At 47.5% G+C, this 17551-nt stretch overlaps 1 long non-coding RNA gene across 1 annotated transcript in view; it reads right to left on the bottom strand.

The window, feature by feature from the left end:
- The window catches only part of LOC138511451 (uncharacterized), a 680777-nt gene that overhangs the window by 173675 nt on the left and 489551 nt on the right, over positions 1–17551 (bottom strand). The gene's annotated exons all lie outside the window — the stretch shown is intronic.

Here is a 17551-nt window from a genome sequence, read left to right as displayed (position 1 = left end):
GGGACTACTTTTCCTGTTGGGTGGGGCAGGAGCCACTCCCTAGGTTCAGAACACTGGAACTCTTCTGGAAAGCAGGAACTCTTTTCTTACCTAGCCGAGGCTGTGGAAGGAGACACCTAAGCACTACAGGAGGCTATTTAAACCACACCCGATGGATGAATCTTGCTTTGCGTTATTCTGCATTCTCTGCAGCAGAACGCTCATCGTGTCTTCTGCTTCTGATCCTGGGCCTAAGGGAAAAAAGGCTTATCATCCTGGAATCCAGTCTTCAGCAGCACCTGTAAAGACAAAGAAAGAACAGGTTAGCACTACGGTCTTCAGTGGCAGCGCATCTCTTACCTGGTCCATCGGCTGTCACCAACGCCTCGCGCTGCATTCCGGCATCTGTAAGACAAAGGCTTACCTACTCGTCGCATGCTCCGGAGGTCTTCGCACTGCATTCCGGCATCTGAAAGACAAAAGCTTACCAGCTCTCCGCACGCTCCGGAGGCCTTCGGCGCTGCATCCCGCATCTGAAAGACAAAAGAAGGTGCGTTTAAAGACATTGGGCAACTTTATTACTCACGTGCCATTACTCCTTCCCACGCCGAATCCAGTGGGTATTCCAGCACCCTTCAGCTTCTCTAAAGCTCCGAACTTGTACCTGCAAGATAAAAGGGACAGTTAGTGCGCATCGTGAAGCAGGCTACAAGCGCTTACTTACGTGCTTCCAGGCGCTTCTATTCCTCACGCGGGTCCGATCCTCAATTCTCTTCAGCCCGCCATCCGCCATCGCCGGAACCCTGCAAAACCAGAGATATCATTACAAAAGACTTTTAAGACATTTGAAGTGCCCAGAACTTACCGTTCGTGCAGTTAACGACGGAGAGCAGTCCTCTGAGGTCAAGAGGCCTGCACCCCTATCCAGTGAAGAAACTGGTTACGGCACCCTGCCCCGAGGCAGATGGAGAGCTCGGCGTTCACTTACCTAAGGTGAGGGCGTTAACCTTTGGGGTTCTACAGGAGAAGAGAAAGGGAAGAGGAGAGAGGCACCCAATAACCCCAGTTCATTAATCCCATATTTTCTATCTGCAGACATCTTACTCTTCGAGTCAGACATACAGTGCACAGAGGTCCAGCCCAAAGAGCCAACCGTGTGTTACACATCACCTTTGAAGATACGGCATTCACCCAGTCAAGACCGGCGCCTCTGCGGGAATCAGGTGAGCATTACAGCTAGTTAATGTTTTGGAAAGATAGGCAATAGGAAATTCTCTCCCTATTTTATCTGCTTGTTTGAGAACGGCTCCTAGGGCATTGTTAGATGCATCTGATCGACGATGAAAGGTCGTTTCTTGTTTGGCAATCTTAGGATAGGAGCTGTGGTAAATGCCTTTTTTCAAATTGGAAAAGGTCTCTTGTGTTGCATCTGTCCAATTAAACCTATGGCCTTTTTTGAGGAATTAAGTAATTGGGAGTAAAGTGCAGGACAACTGCGGAATAAACCTGCAGTAAGAATTTGAAAAAACAAGAAACTTTGGATATCTTTTACTGTTTGAGGGATGAGCCAATCTAGAACCGCTTGAACCTTGTTGGGATCCATTTGTGTCCCTTGGGCCGATAGAATGTATCCCAAATAGGGGATTTGGGGTTGATGGAATACACATTTTTCCAGCTTGGCGAAAAGATGGTTTTGTTTTAATCTTCGGAGTGCCTCACGCACATAAAGAATATGGTCTGGGAGATTTCTTGAAAAGATCAAAATGTCGTCAATGTAGATTATGTTTATGTTTATTGTGTTTATATAGCGTTTTACGCCAAAGCGCTTTACATTATAACAACAAGAATACAATAACAGTAGAAGCAATTACAAAATATGAGTCAAACCAGTAATACAGCAACTAGAACAATTTGCCAGTGAAGATACATGAGGGAAGAAGGGGTGGAGGGGGGAAGGGAGTGGGGAACAGGAAGTGAGATAAGCTGAAGGCGAGGGAGGAGGAGAGGGGACTTAAGAGGAAACGAGGCAGGGGGAGAGAGGTAAAATGAGGAGGATAAAAACAAAAAAGGTAGGGAGAGGGGACGGTGGAGGAGGATCAGAGTATCAGGGAGGGGAGTGGAGAAGAAGAGATTTTAAGGAGACACGAAAGGAGGAATAGGTGGGGATGGAACGGAGAAAGAGAGGAAAGGAGTTCCAGTGGCGGGGGGCAAGGAGATGAAAGGAGCGAAAACGAGAGGAGGCACATGGGGACGGGGGAACAAAGAGAAGGAAGAGATCTGCAGATCGGAGGGAACGGGAGGGAGTGTAGAATGAGATGAGAGAGGAGAGATATGGGGGAGCAAGACCATGAAGAGATTTAAAGACAAGACAGAGGAAGTGGAATTTGAGTTGGGAATGAAAGGAAAGCCAGCCAAGACGTGAGAGCGTGGAGGAGATGGAGTCGTGAGGAGAAAGAAGACTACAGAGTGTAGTAGAAGGTCGGAGAGGACATGATCCATGAATCTTTGGAAGACTGCCGGAGCATTTGAAAGACCAAAGGGCATAACCCTGTATTCGAAATGTATGAATGGGGTTCTGAAGGCAGTCTTCTATTTGTCTCCCTGATGAATTTGGATCAGATGGTACGCTCCTCTTAAATCAGGTTTGGTGAAAATAGTAGCTCCCTTAACTGCTTTTAAAATGTCTGAAATAAGGGGCATTGGATATTTGTCTGGGATAGAAATCTTGTTTAACCCTCTGAAGTCAATACAAGGCCTTAGTTCGGAGGTATTTTTCTTGGGAATAAAAAATAAGGAAGCACCGGCAGGAGAATGGGATTCTGTAATCCATTACGGAGGTTACTTTCGAGGTACTCCTACAGAGCATTTTTTCTCAATTTGTAATAGTATATACATCCGTCTGAAAGGGATGGGTTGGTCCGGAATTAATTTGATGGCACAATCATCCCTACAATGAGGAGGGAGTTCCTTGGATTCTAGATCAGAAAAGATCTCTTCATAGTCTTGGTAGTGAATAGGCAAAGTTACATTGCCTTGAAAGAATTATGCATGTTTAAGGTGGGGGTATGAAGTCCAACCAACCCTTTTGACAGGCAATGGTTTATGAAATGTTCTGAAACAAGAAAGAAAGATCCGGCTGTCCAATTAATGAAGGGATTGTGAGGTCTGAGCCAAGGAAGACCTAAAATGACAAGATAATGTGCTGCTTTTATCAGATTGAAAGTAATTTCTTCTTGATGGGTCATGATATACATAAGTAATGATTCGGTTTCCTCCTTAATCAATCCTGATGATAGTGGTGTGCCATTTACTCCTTCCACAGGAATAAAAGTAGTACGTGATCTACGGGGGATATGGTATTTGTGAGCCCATTGATCATCAAGGAAATTTCCTGCGGGGCCACAATCTAAAAAAGCTGGGATGTTTTCGAGTAGTTGATCACCTGCTCTCAAGGATATCTTTACAACTACCATTTGGGTGGATGAAGGAGAACTTACATTTCCTTCCCAGACCATTGGTCCCCTTATGGGCGGGAGGCTGCGTTTCCCGATCGTCTGGGAGGAGCGAGAGGGCAATCCTTTAATTCATGTTCTTTCGAGGCACAGTACATGCATATGCCAAGATTGCAGCATCTTGTCCTTCCCTCTGAGGTTAAGGGCCCTCAGGCGGCTCCTACTTGCATTGGCTCATCTTCCTTAGGGGTTTTAGGACTAAATCAGGTGTTTTCAGGTAAACGAGGGACTCGGGGTTGTCTCTTTTCTGCATGACGTTCTTGCAAACGGTAGTCTAGTTGCAGAATGGTAGAAATCAGTTCCGCGAGGTTTCCTGGCCGAGGCATTCTAGAGACTTTGGGCCTCATTACGCGGCTGGCGATACGGAGTTAACGGCGCCGGTAAGGATGCCGGTGCCATTAACCCCTTACCGCCGCATTACAAGGTCCCTTAGCGGGTCCCACTAAGGCCGGCTGGTAAAACCAGCCGTCCTTAATGGGAGCCGCTAAGGAACCAGGGAGCTAATAACGGGTCAGTTAATACGTTATTAGCTCCCTCCCCATTCCCATTGAGCCCTATGGGGGCTTGAATGGGAATGGGGATGTGTATTTTGAATGGGGAATTACCGGGTCCTTCAAGGTTGGAATGACCTGGTAAGTCCCCATTCAGGGAACCCGGACACGACTTTGGAGGCAGCCATGGCCCTAATAGCACCATGGCTACCTCCAAACTCTTAATGACCCCCTTTGTCCTTTAATACTTAATTGAGTCCTCTTCGTAACAAGGTGATTAAAGCGTCGTCAGACGATGCTGTTTCATGTGCCATTTGTTTGAACTGGGTAATAAAGGTCAAGGTTTCCATTTATCCTTGTCGGAATTCCAAGAGATGTTCCTATGCTGATATTACAACCTCATGTCTCCCAAACATAGCACGAAGGCTATTGGTAAACCTAGGGTAAGAATCCAATATAGGGGTATTGGTGGTTACCAACAGGGTTGCCCAAGCTAGTGCAGCTCCTGCTAGGTTCGAAATCATATGTCCTACTTTAGTTCTGTCTGAAGGAAAGTAAGCATGTTTAAATGCAAACTCTACTACACGAGTCTAAACATTTTCTGAGTTTTATAGGGTTACCATCAAATTTACCGCCTGGTAAAGCGCCTGAACGTAAATCATATTGTTGTGGAGGGTAAGTAACTAATTGTCGAAGAACCGCATTTTCGTTTTTAAGGGTTTCGATCTCTGTTGTGAGATTTTGCATCCCAACCATTAATTGTTGTATTTGTTGATCCATGTTTTTATTTAGGCGTTACTTTCTGTTATGACTATGGGATGCGGTACAAGGTTTAAGCAATAGGGGTTGGTTCAAAGAACCCTTACCTGTAGATGGTGGGTGTTTAGGAAAGAAATGGGGAGCCTTCCCAGCTCCACCTCATGCCCCTGAAAAGTGGAAACAGGACAAGGGTAAAGTAGGGGAAACCCTCATGGGGAAGAAAACCTGTTGAGAAGCAAATCCGGAAGGTAGGTTCCCTAACTTTACACATGGTGCACAGCGATTCAGTCTTCAATGTCCAGGCCTACTCCAATTTAGGGATAAAGAAGAGAAAAACAGATTTAATGTGTGCATCATATAATTCCTGATCAGAGAGGGTTGGATTCAGTTTAGGGCATCAGTGGAGGTCAATTACTGGGCTCACCTTAAAAAGAGAACTCTGAAGCTTTAAATCGATGAGTGGTGCACGTGTTGCGCAAAGCAGGACGGCGATTAGCTTGTTGCTTGTTGGAATGGATCAAATTGAGGCACCAGTTGCAATCGATGTCATGACTCATGGAAGTGAAAATGCAGAGTGTCGTTAACTGTAATGCCTTTCAGGTTTACTGAAGTCGAGAGAAATCTGTGTATGTTTGTAAGCGGTACTTGAATCGGAAACCGTTCTATCACCAAAGGAGGTTCCGTGTAAACTCAATACGTAGCATCTACTAATGAAAACACAAGCGCACTGGTGGCAAGGGAAGCACGTAGCTTGATTAACTCCGGGATTTTAAGGTTCCTGTTTTCAGCCGCTGAGAGCGTAAATTAACAGTGTTTACCCGTGGAAGTTGTTAAACAGAAATAAACCAAGGAGATTTACAAACGAAGTGTTGAAGTCACACTCGTATGTTTCTTTTGAATAAAGGTTGTACTATATTAGCACGGCTGAAAGCCGAGAGGCTAACGAGGCCAAGGAAGTGCTAGGTTAGTGGGGCAGAGCCATGATGCTAACTAGGGAAAAAGCAGGGAGAATAAAGGCAAAGAAGAGGTGGCCAGGGGAAGGCAGCCGCTACCTGATCCCAACCCTGGGGGTGGTATAAGCCGGGAAGATCACCTGGGAGGAGAAGGTTCCCAGGGGAACAGGAGGACTCTGTTGGGAGAGACACTGTATTTATCTTCCTCGCAGAATATGTGATGGCTTGCTCTCAGAGGGAGCGGTTCTTTGCCAAAGCTAATTATCGTGATGGTGGTGATAACTGTAATAACCAATCATGTATTGGGAGTGAGAATACCCCTTCCAAGGTCACTCACATTTATAGAGGTGAAAGCTATGATCAACAGGGGAATGTTAAAGGCGAATCTCTAAACATTAAAATCTCAGATTCTGAAAACCCTAACTTCCTTGTAAAGCAAAACCATTAATTAAATACTTATAATACTCCTTTAGAAAAGGTAATAACGGATATAAATTAATTTGGTAACAATATTCCCATTAAAAAAAGTAACTTTAAAGTCCCACAATGCCCAATGTACTGGGACAAAGTAGAGGGATGCAGAGGCACTGGACTGCAAGTTGCAGCCTCATAGGGTTAATGACCCAACCCTGATGGAGACTGGGAGGCATAAAATGACCCCTCATGTACAGGCCATAGAGAGAAGCAGTGGAAGGTGGAGTGATTGCAGTAACTCCACATTGCTGTTGCAGCTGAAGGAGAGCAGTGACGCCAGAGTCCTTTGCCGAATGGATGCCAGTTCTGAGACAGTGGGCCTCATTACGACCCAGGCGCTAATGGGTTAACGGCGCCGTAAAAGGCTGCGCCTAATTACGAGGTCCCTTTGCGGGACCCGACCTTAACTGCTGGTGTAGACCAACCGTTAAAGTAGGGACCCGCAAAGGGACCTTGGTGCTAATTACGGTGCCGCAATTTGCGGCACCGTACTCAGCGCCTTCCCCATTCCCATTGAGCCCTATGGGGCAAAAATGGAAATGGTGAAGGGCCATTGAGGAAGGGGGAATTACCGCCCTGCCAACCTTGTAATGAGGTGGTAATTCCCCCTTTCTCCATGGCGGAGTCGGTAACTTACCGGCATGGACCATGGTGTTAATAGCAGGGTCGTAATGAGGCCCAGTGTCTACCTTCAGAGACCTTGAATGCAGAGGTTGCGCAGCGGGAAGCGTTGTTATTGGAAACTTTCCCCTGAAGACCGTAACTGCAGATATCGCACTGTGGGAAGCATGAAGTTAAGAAGCTTTCCCCATCCACCAGTGGCAGGCAAGCACTGAAGTGGCCCAGGAGCGAGGAGCGCTCCTTTTCCGACCAGACTAGGCAGTTGAAAGTAAAGAGAAGCAGCTGGCCATGCCAAGCAGGCAGAAGAACTGGCGGTGACAGAGCGAGCATACGCGTACACGATACCCAGTGAGTGCACTAGCAGAGTGTGACCCTGGAACGCTCCCTGATCACCTGCTGGCCAGGTCTCATTATTTTGTATACTGAACTGATGCATGTAAAGACTGGAGGGGGGTATCTGTACTCCTGTTCTCTATATGGTAGAGGAGAGGCACAGAGGACCCCAACCAAGATTCTCTATTGTTGGTAGCAATGGACGAACAATCAAGGCCTAGCTTCTCAGGAGGTGATGCAGGCTGGTTCTTAAGTACAGTGTAGTCCCCAAGCACCTACAAGGGAATGTCTGCACACTTTATTAGTTAAAACACAGTCTTTATATAATTAAGGTTCAAGGTTATATACACATTCGCAATAACTCACTTTGTGCTCAGTTGATCTACAATGGAAAATATATACAGTTCTAAGTGGTACCACAAGTATTATCAGATCTCATTAAAGTACATCAACTATACTCTGGTCAATTGTCACACAGAACAATTAATAAAGGTAACCAACAATAGATATAGGAGGAAAGCAGTTGGTTAGAACAACTGGCAGAATACTGGCCTCTACCGTTAGACACAGTTCTGTGTGGAGATCCCCCCCACCTGGGCAACCTGTAAAATAAAGATACACTACAAGCCCAGTCCATATATTATTCAATGGCCCTCATTACAACACCGGCGGTAACCAATGGCGCTATTAGCACCATGGTTGCTGCCGGTATTGTAACGAGTCTGCCATGGTGCAATGGGGAATTACCACCCCATTCCAAGGTTGGCGGGGTGGTAATTCCCCATGCACCATTGGCTCTTCCCCATTCCCATTTTTGCCCTATAGGACTCAATGGGAATGGGGAAGGCAGTAATTACGGTACCGCAAATTGCGGTACCGTAATTACCTTCAAGATCCCTTTGCGGGTCCCTACTTTAACGGCTGGTCCAGACCAGTTGTTAAGGTTGGGAGCCGTAAAGGGACCTTGTAATTAGGCGCTAAGGGGTTAACGGCGCTGCAGCCTTTTACGGCACTGTTAACCCCTTAGCGCCAGTGTCGTAATGACCCCCAATGAGTCTTATTTCCTTCTACAATGTTCTACGACCCCAAAGTACCTGGTGTTGTAGAGTTCCTCGTCGGGAAATCGACAGCCCTTCTTGAGTGCACTCCCTTTAAGGCAGGAGCCACGGGTCGTTGAACGTCCAGCGATGAAAAAGGGTGAACTACAGTGGTGAAGTGGCAACTTCGTTCCTAGCGGTGTTCATTGACGATGGAGCGTAGACGTCCTGCAAGGAAGAGGCGTGCGGGGCACATCAATGTCGATAGTTCAGGACTGCAAAGAGTTTGTGTAGAACTGTGGCCCAGCAAGGGCGTCAAGTCGTCCGGCATCTCTACGGTCTTTGGGTGGAGGGAAACCCACCAGTGGATGCTCCTCGGCGCGACGACGGCCTGGCATCGCCGGCGAGATGTCTTAGGCAAAAGGAGCATTGCGGCTCCAGTCGTCGTAGGCACAGAGTCAAGCAGTCCCTGCTTCTGGGCAACTAACTTCAATGGGCCTCCAGCGGTTATAGCAAACCTGCAAACCCTGGTGGATGACGGTGGATGGCTGTCCGGTGCTTCTCTTCATTCCTCATCGGCGGTCCCTATCTCCGGCTGACAGTCTTTCGTAGGCTGGCTTCCAGGGCGCTTCGGCGAAGGTTAGCGGTGCTCAATGGTCCCTCAGAGTTCGGGAAGAGGGCGCCTAACCAGGTCCTCTCTGGGTCAGTCATTGGAGACAGAGCAGCTTTTAGATCGATGAAGTAGAGCAATGGCACTACTTCTCTTCCAGCAGGGCTTCAAGGTTAAGCTTTAGTTTCAATGTCAGTTTCAACTCCAGCTTCTGAACAAATTCTAGCAGTAAGAGGCCCCCTGATATATTAGTTGATCTCCCATTCATTTGGCTGGGTCACACTCAGGCAACTAATTACTCGGAAGGGCATTCAGCAGTCAGTCAGACAATCAGGCGCACAGGGCTTTCGGCCATTCTTCTCCATCCAGACACTCACAACACAGAATGTGGATTCGGACAAGTACCACACCATTCAACACTACACACTGCTTTCATACCGGTTTCGGGCAGGGTTGTCTCAGTTATTGGCCTCATTCTGAGATTGGAGGTAGTCATGGCGCTATTTGCGCCGTGACTGCCTCCAATAACGGTACCGGCACCGGTCTCGTTCAATGGGGACTTACCGGTGTAGTCCGACCTTTGCGGGACCGATAAGTCCCCATTGAAAAAACCATCCCCCATTCCCATTTGAGCCCCCATAGGAATGGGGAAGTAGCTAATCACGGTACCGCAATTTGCGGTACCGTTATTAGCTCTGAAGTCCCTTAGCGGGTCCCGTCCTTAACACCTGGTCAGACCATGCGTTAAGGAAGGGACCCGCTAAGGGACCTCGTAGTAGGGCGGTAAGGGATTACCGGCACCGGTCTCCTTACTGGTGCCCGGTATCCCTTACCGTCCTACTCGGAATGAGGCCCATTGTGTCAAACACCAGATGCTAGACACCCACAATACAGAATGTGTTTTTGTCACACACTCCATTCACCCAGGTCCCACCCACAAGTGTACCCACAACATACGGTCATTGGGAAGGCTCCAGCCAGTCTGGTCGGCTCTTCCCTACACTACCATATATGGAACTTCCACCTAACAGCCAGTCAGGGGGAAGGGACAGAGGCAGGGCTTCCCGGGACTTCGGGAAAACCAAGGTAACAGGCGATGGAAGGCAAGAGGCCACGAAGGCCATTTTGTCTCCATCAGGAATCTACTGATTCCAATGACAGGGCATCCCAAAATGGAGGATGCTCGGGGCACCTTTCAATTCAGCACAGAGCTGCCACCAGCCCGTAACCTGCTCTGTGGGCCACACACGTGTCCAAAAACACACTAGGGGCACAGGGTTGTACCCCCACCCATGGTTGCCATACACCAAACCTAAAGAGAGAGCTGCACCGCCAGGAGTCCCACATGCACTCCTGCGCGGAAAACACGACAGAACACATGATAAAAAGCAGTAAAGGACAAGGATACGGAGGCCCTGTCCCTCAGATGCATTTCCAGCATCACAATGCAAAAGAAGAGAAGTGGAATAATAATAATTATTGTGATTACTGAGCTGATACGCAAACAATAAAGTAGTAGAATAAGAACTGTGAGCACAAGCAGGAGAGGTATCATTTATGCTTATAAAGGTAAAACAAAATGCCCAAATCAAGAGAGCGCAATACTACCGGAAGTGAATACAAACTGTTATTTTCAAAGCCAAAAGAAAGCAATAACAAAACAATTTGATAAGAACCAACATTTCCAAAGCCAAGAGAGGGCAATTAAGGAACAAGTTGTTTGTAGACCATATTGCCAGGGTGAGAAAGAAGCAATAGTGGGAATTGACCTAAACAAGCATTATCAGCACTTGGGTAAAACAGGAATGGGAGGAGAGCTCCCCTTCTGATGAGGAATGTTCAGGAGGAGAGAAATGTGGGCTAGATTGCATGTGCGAATCACAAAGGTGGAACACACAGCACCAAAGTGTTTCATGCTTTCCCAGAAGCAGTAGTCAAAACTGATATTATGGAAGGTCAAGCGGCTTTATAGGTTGTTTGAAGCAGACTGTACCATAGAAGTACTTGTAGTGTTAGTAGTTTCATTAGTCCTGACAGGCGAGTACAGCAGGGCAGAGGATCTTGTAGTGGTACACATGGCAGGTTAGTGGATCAGGTGGAAGTTATTGAAGTACTGTGGTGTGGTTTAAAGTGTTGAAGCAGAAGTGGTAAGACCACTAACCACTAACATATATTGTGAACTATTGCAGAATCCTCCTGACAACGGCATTTTCATTGAACTCTGGCAATATCCTTGTTTTTTTAGATGAGGTTGTGTTGAACTCTCTGCCACACGAGGAGATATAAAAGACTTGTTGAATATTTTGAACTGTCAGTGAATTCCAAGTGAGAGACTTACTAGAGCAAGAAGAACTTTATTAGAACTGTGTTGCAAGATGGAATTTCCTTATTCTTTTTGAACTGTTGATTGAAATCGTGTTTGAATCTGGGGAGTGGGAACTCACCCAGGTTACAAGGTAAACCAGTTATCAGGTTTTGAACATAAGTGTTATTGTGTTATATTTGAATTGCCATATATCACCTTATTAGGTTTGTTACGTGTCCAAGTGTGAGGGACAGAATCCTTATGTTAGAGGGTTTCCTTTAGTTTATTTTGATAGGCAGGGACATCCTCGCTAGGGTAGGGATAGTGAGGCGTTCACCAAGCCCTTTTGAGTTAATAAAATGACATGTTATGAAAAACCTTCACAAAGTTGTCCACCTCACATTTCTGACCCCTCACCAAGTCCTATTAATATTATGCACTCCAACTCCAGAACGCCTGAAGTACTGAGACAAGGAAGAGGAAGGAGTCAGTAAGGATTGAAAGAAACCCTAAGCTAAACATGCGGTCAAGTTGTGTCAAAACGGATTCGCTGTGCTGGACATTTAAAGATGGTTTTCACTTTTAAACAAAAAGCGGAGAAAGCAGAAGCAGCACGGTTGAAGCGGGAAGCAGAACTGCAGAGGAAGGCAGACGCACAGGAGTTAACCGGGTGGAAGGAGACAGGTGCTCGCAAGCTGCCGCCTGTCTGCACTTCTTACCTCAGTGGTGGGAGACCCAGGGGAGTGTGGCAAGTCCCAAGGAAGTTCCACAAAGGAACCGGCAGCCGCAGAGAGACTGTCAACAAAGCTGTCAAGCCAAAGAGCAGCAACATTACTGGTGAGTGAATGTGAGACCAGTAGAAGAGCTGAAACAGGGTTTGCCAAGCGGAAGACACCGTTCCTGAACTAAGACTTTGCTGCAGCAATGTGCCACGTGTCGTACACTCCATGAAAAACCTTTGAGTTGGCCCAGTGATGTTGGGAACCCCGGGGCGTACTGACAGGCACATGAACAATTAAGTGTATACTCTGAATACCGATCAAGATGAGTAGAAAGACAGAATGTGCACAGTTCCTCATGTCTGAGATGTGTGATGAATCAGAGGTGATCATCCCAAAGATTCTGCCTGGAACCCTTCTCTTGTGGCCACGGAAAGGCAGACGCTATCTGATCTTGTCCCTGAAGGTGGTGTTCTGTGGGAGGATCACATGGGAGGGGACTCAGGTCAGGAAGAATGGGAGTACCCTTTGAATATTTTCCCTAATGATACCACAGTCTTAATGGCTTATTGCCGAATTGAAGATGTTCAGGTTAATACAACTAACATTATGGACTTCCCGTCCCATAATGCTCTTAGTACTGGGACAAGGAAGAGGGATCCAGAGTTACCAGACCGTAGTATGTGGTCTAGTGGTTGTAATATTCCATACCTGAGCGGGACTTTTAAATATTTAAAGGGCCTTCAGGTGCAAGTTTAGAGAGAGCAGCAGGAGCATCAGAAGCAGACTGAATCAGAGGACGGCGTTGCCGACTTGCTGATAGTAGGATGCCGTGAAGAGACTGTGGCTGCTCACGAGATGCAGAGGACACGCAATGGGTAGCAGTGTTGAAACCAGCTGTCCTGAAGGAGGGAAGTGATTTCCGCGTCCTGCATCCCACTGTGGTGCGAGGACATGAATGTAGCACGTGTTGTGCAGGGTGAGTTCCACTGACAGACAGAGAGGGCAGCAGGAAGCTGACCGTAGCTGTCAAACGCGAGGAAAGACCCGACGAGCAGCGAAGCAGAGAAAACAGGTCCGGTGGAGACGCCAGCTTGAACCAGTGAGTAGGTCCAATCTGGGAAACCTGTGAAGCTGGAGGGAGCGCTGGCGCGTACCTGATCTTGAAGTCTGGGGAGGGGTATCCGCTATGATTTTTCCTTGAAGGCAGAACCGGAATTGAAGAGGAGTAGCGTAAAACCACTGCCCTCCAACTACCTACCCGGACAATATACCAGGTGGCAGGACAATACTTCTTGCACCACAGAATGGATAACCCGATATTTTATACGTGGTACAAAAACAGTGCAAGGCATTGAAACCGGGAATCCAGAAATCTCACAATAGATGGCAAGGCAGAAGCAAGGAGCAGCCACAGGGCAGCAAGGAAGAAGAGAGCCAAGGAAAAAGGAGGTAGCGAGCAACAAGGCAGAGAGCAATAAGGCAGAGCAAGGAATTGGCAAGAGACAAGGAAACATCCAAGGAGGATGCACAGAGAAAAAGGAGGATGGGAAACAGGAGCGGGCAACAAGAATGTTGAGATGCGACAAGCTGTGTCTACTTCCTGCTTTTTTTTTAAACATGTTTTTATTATTTTAATTCAACATACAAAAATCAAATCAACAAGAATCAGAAACCCAACCGGGGCACTGTTCCAACCAATCCCACCCCCTGCACCCCCCCCCGGCACCTTCCAGGACTCTGACACAACTTCCTGCATGTCCCCAAATCCATTATTGGACCTAGACTCCGTACACAACCCAGTTATTCAAATCATTCTTCCAAGCCCCCCCCCCCACCACTGGAGCCTTATCTGAAAGTTCCATCCCGACCACAAACCCCTCTTGCCAAGTCTGGGCCCAGTGTCCCCCAGGAGGGGCCGAACTGCCAGTTAAGTCTGTCATCCTTCAGGATTATCAGGGGAGAGGCGCCCACGGGATGCGCCAGCAACACCTCCTGATGGTCCAGCAGCCTTCTGTGTGGCCTGACTCGGAGTTCGCTCCTCATACATAAAGTTCCTGAAAGCAGCCAGTAGTCCTTAGGCCTATACTGCATTGTGAACGTTGAGGCAAACTGTGTTTTTCTTTGTTCGCAGGTTGCCATAACATTGAGCCAGTGTTGGAAAGTGGGAGGCCTGTTGGCACCCCAAGACTGAGAAATGAGCGATCTAGCCACCACAGAAGCCATACCCACCAGCCGCTTCCCACTTCTAGTACTCTCTTCCATGAGTGCGTGCAGCCAGATCTCAGGAGATAGTGGTAGAGCAATGTCTAGTATTTTTGCCACAGTTTCTGCTATCCTTACCCATAGAGGTTGAATTAGAGGGCACCCCCAGGCTACATGAAGGAAATCAGCATCAATTTGATTGCATCTCTTAAAGTGTGAAGGCCTGTGTGAGTAAAGCTTATTCAACCAAAGTGGGGAGAAGTATAGCTGGTGAAGGAATTTAAAGTGTATCAAACGGAATCTGTTGTAAACCGATATAGTTTTAGACTGTGCACAAACAGAGTCCCATTGTCCACCTGGTAGGGAATGACCTGGGGGGCTCTCCCATTTTTCTTTGTACGGAGCTACGTTGACATCGTAATATATTCCAAAATTGGTGAGGGAGGTGGTGCGCTCGGAAACTCAGGCCACTTATCACGAAGCACTTCGCGCAGGCGGTAATATAGAAATAGTGTTATCGGGTTCCATTCGCCCCTCGTTTTAAGGTCATCCCAAGAAACAAATCTACCCTGTGGCGCTATGTCTCCCATGGACGTGATCTGCAAGAGGGAAAAATGTTGTATAAATATTGTCTCATGAGTAAGGGGTATACCCCGTACATGATAAATGGCCATGGCAGGAAAATACCACTGCTGCTGCTAAGGTGGTGGAGGTGAAGGTTGCCCCCATTTTGGACATAGAAATGAGGGGCCTAAAAATACACCTTCTCAAAACCAGCCAAATCAGAGGCAAAGCAGGCAATCTGATCAAACAGCAGTAGGTGGTAGTCAGGTAGGTAACCCCACCAATATGACGTCTAACTCTGCAAATTATATTAGTCCTAGATATAAGGGCAATAGACCTATCTTGTGGTACGTGTGGACTCCCCCGTCCCAAGAGGGGAATCCAACCCGGTAAGTACTGCCCCAGGAAACTTCCCGCCTAACTCGCCCAGGAGGGCAGTAATCCCTCAAATCCTGGGTTAAGTGTTTTCCCCCGGTACCTTCCAAGCCCCAACATGCAGGACAACCCTCCTTACTCTCCCCGTTTTCAGGAGTCCAGGCCACCCAATCTGGGAGAGGGGAGGCCAAGGGTGGAGGGTTACCAATGTAATCCCCAGTACCCAGGGTACTCTGGGAGAAGGGATAGTCACAGTTCCCGAGAAGAACCTAGATTTGAGCAAAGACCCCCGTGCCAGCCGGAGCAGGTGTCCCAACTGGAGCGCCAGGTCCAGAACCTAACTCAGGATGTGAGTCGCATGTTGAGGGCCCAGCAGAACCCTCAGATGAACATGGCGGCTCAGAACCCTGCAAACCAATGGTACGGCAACCCGGGACAATGACGGGGAGAGAAACTCGACAACCCACCGGTTCCAGAGGAGGAGGCATGGGAGGAAGGGGGGTGCAAAGCCCTAGAGGAAGATTCCTTCCTCAACCGTGAAAAACCCCTGGACACACCGGAACTAAAATCTCTTGCCCCCGAAAATCTGCAACGCAGGGAACAGAGGGTGGGTAGGAGAAACCAAGAAATCAAAAAGACCCATTTTGTGGCAGAAGTTAGTGTCCTCCAGTTTGAAGGGGAAAAATCCTTGGAGGATTCTGGGAAGAAGATCTTCTCCTTCAGGGACGGAGGAATTCCTCCCAAAGAAAAATGTGTCCCCAGAGACCAGAATCTAGACCAGGTAGGTGTAGGGACTGATTCAGAATCACCCATCCCTGAACACCAGAATGGTCATCCAGAGAATAAAATATTGAATGAGGGATCGCCCTCACACACCAATTCTGGTGACTGCCTCCAAGAAGGGGGTCGGGAGCAGCCCAGGATCAGAGGAAAAGGGGGATTCCCAAACTTCACAAACCAATTCTGGGGACTGCCTCCAAGAAGGGGGAGGCAGCCCAGAATCAGAAAAGGAGGGATCCCCTCACACACCAATTCTGGTGACTGCCTCCAAGAAGGGGGGGTGGCCCAGAAGCAGAAAAAGAGGATTCCCAAACTGCCCAAACCAATTCTGGTGACTGTATCTGAAAGGGGGGGGGGGCAGCACAGAATCCAGAGAGAAAGGGGAGCCTGAAACTCCCCAAATATCAGAATGCCAAATTTTGCTTTCAGATTCCCAAACTCCAACACAGAATACTGTCCAAAATCCCACAGTGTCGGAGTCCAAAATAAATAAGTTATTAACCGCCCAGCTTGCTCAGAATGCCCATTACATTTGCCCATTGGAGGAGAAAGCAGGTAGATTCTACGCCCCCGTCCGAGTGCAAGGCCAATGTGCATTTTTAGCACTGGTGGACATCGGATCCCAAGCCACTCTTCTTTCTAAAAAGACCTTTGAGCAGCTAAATTTAGGAAGGGGGAGAGACACCAGATCCCTCTCACCCCTCTCCCTGGACAACCCCAGAACTTCGATGGGAATGAAATTCCCATCGAGGGGACTGCAGATCTGGAAATTAAAATTGGGTGACATAAGGTGAAGCACCCGGTTATAGTTGTGATTCCAGACGGGATCTTCTGTCTATTAGGGGGTCCTTCGCAGGCTGTCTCCCCTAATAGACTGCGTGAACAAGGTCCTCGGGACTCAGGCTAACCGGCCAATGAAATTAAAACCAAGCAGCAACTATATCAGTTTAAATGGCACATGCCACATGGTTGAACATAAATCTGATCAAATTGAGTTTCATCTTCAAAACAATCAAACACCTGACATTACGGTAATTGCTGTAACTGGTGATGGGAGCTCCTCTCCATTCCTGAAAATCAACCTTCCTTCCAGTTTCAAGTGGCATTCCACACTGGAAGGAAATACTTTGAAATTTTATACCAATTCACAATCTGGAAATCCCAATCCTATAGTCAAAAGTGATCAAAAACCAGTCCAAAGCCTGACTGAGATTCAGAAGAAGGGCAAACAGCTCTTCCTCCCCATTCAGTTAAATGAGGGGAGTGAGTCTGTTCTTGCCAGTGTTTGCTTGAAAAGAGAAGAAAGCTGCATTAATTCAGGAAGCTCCCAAAATACCAGCACCTTCCCGCTGATGAGTCAGTTTATCAGTGGGTATGGGGTCTGGAAATTCCCAGTTCCAAACATCTTCTGCTTAGCAGTTGTATGTTAAAAATGTCTATCCCTGGTAAAAGCATAGAGCATAATTGTTGGGTTGTGTGAGGTGTTGCCTCTGCCTTTTACATGGGCAGTCATATCCTCAATGGACTAGAAATTAATTTGGATCCCAGTAATTGCCAAGCCCGGTCCCAACTGGAAGGTAACCCCCAGGGCCTTGGCAATCCTAAAAAAAGCCTTCCGCCCAGCCCCATTGCTACTGTATGCTGTTGAAGTTCAAAAATGGAGAGGATGTCACTATCCCAGGCCTGGCGCTATAAGATCCGCATCCCCAAAGGAGAGCTGGCAAAAGAGAAATGGGTCCACATTAATCAGTTAAAAAGTTGTCAGCCCAGACACACTTTGCAGCTGATTGAGGAGCCAAAGGATAGCCAAATAGAGGAGACAACTGAAGAATGA

Source organism: Ambystoma mexicanum, chromosome 6p (assembly GCF_040938575.1).
Source record: "Ambystoma mexicanum isolate Mex_15411 chromosome 6p, UKY_AmexF1_1, whole genome shotgun sequence".
In the NCBI taxonomy this organism is placed as follows: Eukaryota; Metazoa; Chordata; class Amphibia; order Caudata; family Ambystomatidae; genus Ambystoma; species Ambystoma mexicanum.
The sequence above is the reverse complement of the archived record's forward strand: the minus strand, read 5'-3'. Positions and strand labels throughout refer to the sequence as shown.